Genomic DNA, 6000 nt, shown 5'->3' with positions numbered 1-6000 from the left:
CTTTTTAATTGTCCATATAACTCCCCATCCAACTTATTTGAGGACCTGCAGCGCTGGAGCTACCTTCCCTAATCCAAAAGGACCTACGGTGACTCGCCTCAAGCCTCCGGTCATGTGGCCCATGACCAGTCACGTGGTCCACGACCAGGAATGCGGAAATAGCGGTGGCAGACGGCGGTCCACAACACGTGGTGTGAGCATCAGCCTGCAGCGTGCGCTGAGAGCATCCATCTCCCAGACGCAAAGTAATCACCGGGGTTGTGCAGGGGTGCACAACTCCCCCAGATGAGTGTCCCTTTGGCCGTTCTCAATCCAATTTATTCCCCTGGTCCTTCACACAGCACGCATTTTCTCTTTTCTTCTTTAATGGAGCTCTAATGGGCACAAGTTCACCCTTGAATTTAACTAAAATGTTTGTAGTAGTGTCACGCAAGTTGACGGAAGGAACAAGTGTAAAACGATGGGAAGAGGGGGAAGGTAGAACAACAACTAAGGAAAGGGGGAGTGGAGACACCTAGGCAGAGCTAATATCACCCTGACTACCCTATTGTCCCTATATAGGTTCCGCACCTATGGCCGAGCAGGAAACCTAATCCCTGAATGTCCCTAGAGCTAGGCCCTCGGTAGGGAGGGGATGGGGTGAAGACTAGATAGGCCCCACTATAACTAAAGACAGCACGGTAAACAAACAAAGAGGATACACTTAGCTTGAGAAGACACCAGAGAGATAAAGCCAACTGTCCTCCAAGGGAAGTCCAAGAAGAAACCAGCCGACTACTAGTACTCCAGGCATGGACAGAGGAACATAGAACTATCACCGGTGACTCTCTGGAGACATTGAGAGTTTTTAACTACCAAGCAAGGGTGTGTCAATTAGCAGCAGAAGGTGGAGGTCGCTGCTGGGTCCTAAAGGAAGGAGGATATCACTACACTACAGAGATTAGAGGATCAAGAAGGCATCTGCAATGCCAAGTTCAGTGACCTTCTACAGCTGGATCCAGAGCGACTGTCTGTCACACTTGATACACCCATGACATGTAGTTCATATATAAGATGGTAGCTTTCCATAAAACTTTGTCTCACAACATGGCATAATAAGAGAAAATAGATTTAAAACCAGATATAATTGGATAGCCAAAAAGAAGTGCTTTAGGCAGCTGACAGATCCCAGACAGGACTATGTCTGCAATGGCACCCAAAAGCATTGGAATTTCCAGAAAAAGATAGATGTATAAGTATGTGGGGGAACCTATGAGATTTACCAGTTTATCCTTGACTCTGGGAGATTTTTCTTTTTTATGAAAATATCTATTAGGATTGGTGGATATCAAAAAAGATGGAGTGATAGCAATACAGTCATAGAAAAAAAATCATATTAGTTTGTGTTTTCATAAAAGGAAACCCCCTCTAAAATGATAATCACAGATACACTATGTCCCATCAGCTGCCTTAAGCATCATGGTTTATTTGATAAATGAAGCGCAAAGCTAGTCCATCAATTAGCACATCAGATGCCAGCTTCCTAGATAATAGCAAATTATGAACATCCCACTAATATCATTATATTTTAGAAAAAAAAAATATCTGCTCAAGGTAAGAGGGTGATATGGGAAGTTGATGGAGAACACATAACATTGATACTGCCCTTGGACAATCTAATTATAATTACAGTAAAGTCATATAAAACACATATGTTGCAGTACCAGATGCTACCCACAGATGGCTGTAAAGATCCAAGTATGTCTTGTAAGGCAATGAGTTTAGACAAAGTCATCACCTCTGATCCCAAGAGTTTGATAATGATTGTGCATATTCTTGCACATAGGGACAGTATTATAGTAGTTATATTCTTGTACATAGAGGGCAGTATTATAGTAGTTATATTCTTGTACATAGAGGGCAGTATTATAGTAGTTATATTCTTATACACAGGAGCAGTATTATAGTAGTTATATTCTTGTACATAGAAGCAGTATTATAGTAGTTATATTCTTGTACATATGGGCAGTATTATAGTATATTCTTGTACATAGGGGCAGTATTATAGTAGTTATATTCTTGTACATAGGGGGCAGTATTATAGTAGTTATATTCTTGTACATAGGAACAGTATTATAGTAGTTATATTCTTGTACATAAGAGCAGTATTATAGTAGTTATATTCTTGTACATAGGACCAGTATTATAGTAGTTATATTCTTGTATATAGGAGCAGTATTATAGCAGTTATATTCTTGTATATAGGGAGCAGTATTATAGTAGTTATATTCTTGTACATAGGAGCAGTATTATAGTAGTTATATTCTAGTACATAGGAGCAGTATTATAGTAGTTATATTCTTATACATAGGAGCAGTATTATCGTAGTTATATTCTAGTACATAGGAGCAGTATTATAGTAGTTATATTCTTGTGCACAGGGGGCAGTATTATAGTAGCTATATTCTTGTACATAGGGGGCAGTATTATAGTAGTTATATTCTAGTACATAGGAGCAGTATTATAGTAGTTATATTCTTGTACATAGGGACAGTATTATAGTAGTTATATTCTTATACATAGGAGCAGTATTATAGTAGTTATATTCTTGTATATAGGAGCAGTATTATAGCAGTTATATTCTTGTATATAGGGAGCAGTATTATAGTAGTTATATTCTTGTACATAGGAGCAGTATTATAGTAGTTATATTCTAGTACATAGGAGCAGTATTATAGTAGTTATATTCTTATACATAGGAGCAGTATTATAGTAGTTATATTCTAGTACATAGGAGCAGTATTATAGTAGTTATATTCTTGTACATAGGGGGCAGTATTATAGTAGTTATATTCTAGTACATAGGAGCAGTATTATAGTAGTTATATTCTTGTACATAGGGACAGTATTATAGTAGTTATATTCTTATACATAGGAGCAGTATTATAGTAGTTATATTCTTGTACATAGGGGCAGTATTATAGTAGTTATATTCTTGTACATATGGGCAGTATTATAGTATATTCTTGTACATAGGGGCAGTATTATAGTACCTATATTCTTGTACATAGGGGGCAGTATTATAGTAGTTATATTCTTGTACATAGGAACAGTATTATAGTAGTTATATTCTTGTACATAAGAGCAGTATTATAGTAGTTATATTCTAGTACATAGGAGCAGTATTATAGTAGTTATATTCATATACATAGGAGCAGTATTATAGTAGTTATATTCTAGTACATAGGAGCAGTATTATAGTAGTTATATTCTTGTGCACAGGGGGCAGTATTATAGTAGTTATATTCTTTGACATAGGGGCAGTATTATAGTAGTTATATTCTAGTACATAGGAGCAGTATTATAGTAGTTATATTCTTGTACACAGGGGGCAGTATTATATTAGTTATATTCTTGTACATAGGGGGCAGTATTATAGTAGTTATATTCTTGTACACAGGGGGCAGTATGATAGTAGTTATATTCTTGTACATAGGGGGCAGTATTATAGTAGTTATATTCTAGTACATAGCAGCAGTATTATAGCAGTTATATTCTTATACATAGGGGGCAGTATTATAGTAGTTATATTCTTGTACATAGGGGCAGTATTATAGTAGTTATATTCTTGTACATAGGAGCAGTATTATAGTAGTTATATTCTTGTACATAGCAGCAGTATTAAAGTAGTTATATTCTAGTACATAGCAGCAGTATTATTGTAGTTATATTCTTATACATAGGGGGCAGTATTATAGTAGTTATATTCTAGTACATAGGAGCAGTATTATAGTAGTTATATTCTTATACATAGGAGCAGTATTATAGTAGTTATATTCTAGTACATAGGAGCAGTATTATAGTAGTTATATTCTTGTACACAGGGGGCAGTATTATAGTAGTTATATTCTTGTACATAGGGGCAGTATTATAGTAGTTATATTCTAGTACATAGGAGCAGTATTATAGTAGTTATATTCTTGTACACAGGGGGCAGTATTATAGTAGTTATATTCTTGTACATAGAGGGCAGTATTATAGTAGTTATATTCTTGTACACAGGGGGCAGTATTATAGTAGTTATATTCTTGTACATAGGGGGCAGTATTATAGTACTTATATTCTTGTACATAGCAGCAGTATTATAGTAGTTATATTCTTGTACATAGGGGCAGTATTATAGTAGTTATATTCTTGTACATATGGGCAGTATTATAGTATATTCTTGTACATAGGGGCAGTATTATAGTAGTTATATTCTTGTACATAGGGGGCAGTATTATAGTAGTTATATTCTTGTACATAGGAACAGTATTATAGTAGTTATATTCTTGTACATAAGAGCAGTATTATAGTAGTTATATTCTTGTACATAGGACCAGTATTATAGTAGTTATATTCTTGTATATAGGAGCAGTATTATAGTAGTTATATTCTTGTATATAGGGAGCAGTATTATAGTAGTTATATTCTTGTACATAGGAGCAGTATTATAGTAGTTATATTCTAGTACATAGGAGCAGTATTATAGTAGTTATATTCTTATACATAGGAGCAGTATTATCGTAGTTATATTCTAGTACATAGGAGCAGTATTATAGTAGTTATATTCTTGTGCACAGGGGGCAGTATTATAGTAGCTATATTCTTGTACATAGGGGGCAGTATTATAGTAGTTATATTCTAGTACATAGGAGCAGTATTATAGTAGTTATATTCTTGTACATAGGGACAGTATTATAGTAGTTATATTCTTATACATAGGAGCAGTATTATAGTAGTTATATTCTTGTATATAGGAGCAGTATTATAGCAGTTATATTCTTGTATATAGGGAGCAGTATTATAGTAGTTATATTCTTGTACATAGGAGCAGTATTATAGTAGTTATATTCTAGTACATAGGAGCAGTATTATAGTAGTTATATTCTTATACATAGGAGCAGTATTATAGTAGTTATATTCTAGTACATAGGAGCAGTATTATAGTAGTTATATTCTTGTACATAGGGGGCAGTATTATAGTAGTTATATTCTAGTACATAGGAGCAGTATTATAGTAGTTATATTCTTGTACATAGGGACAGTATTATAGTAGTTATATTCTTATACATAGGAGCAGTATTATAGTAGTTATATTCTTGTACATAGGGGCAGTATTATAGTAGTTATATTCTTGTACATATGGGCAGTATTATAGTATATTCTTGTACATAGGGGCAGTATTATAGTACCTATATTCTTGTACATAGGGGGCAGTATTATAGTAGTTATATTCTTGTACATAGGAACAGTATTATAGTAGTTATATTCTTGTACATAAGAGCAGTATTATAGTAGTTATATTCTAGTACATAGGAGCAGTATTATAGTAGTTATATTCATATACATAGGAGCAGTATTATAGTAGTTATATTCTAGTACATAGGAGCAGTATTATAGTAGTTATATTCTTGTGCACAGGGGGCAGTATTATAGTAGTTATATTCTTGTACATAGGGGGCAGTATTATAGTAGTTATATTCTTGTACACAGGGGGCAGTATGATAGTAGTTATATTCTTGTACATAGGGGGCAGTATTATAGTAGTTATATTCTAGTACATAGCAGCAGTATTATAGCAGTTATATTCTTATACATAGGGGGCAGTATTATAGTAGTTATATTCTTGTACATAGGGGCAGTATTATAGTAGTTATATTCTTGTACATAGGAGCAGTATTATAGTAGTTATATTCTTGTACATAGCAGCAGTATTAAAGTAGTTATATTCTAGTACATAGCAGCAGTATTATTGTAGTTATATTCTTATACATAGGGGGCAGTATTATAGTAGTTATATTCTAGTACATAGGAGCAGTATTATAGTAGTTATATTCTTATACATAGGAGCAGTATTATAGTAGTTATATTCTAGTACATAGGAGCAGTATTATAGTAGTTATATTCTTGTACATAGGGGCAGTATTATAGTAGTTATATTCTAGTACATAGGAGCAGTATTATAGTAGTTATATTCTT

Source organism: Phyllobates terribilis, unplaced genomic scaffold (genome assembly GCF_046119375.1).
Source record: "Phyllobates terribilis strain yellow unplaced genomic scaffold, ASM4611937v1 Scaffold_7__3_contigs__length_470593459, whole genome shotgun sequence".
Taxonomy (NCBI): Eukaryota; Metazoa; Chordata; class Amphibia; order Anura; family Dendrobatidae; genus Phyllobates; species Phyllobates terribilis.
Note: the sequence above shows the minus strand (reverse complement) of the source record.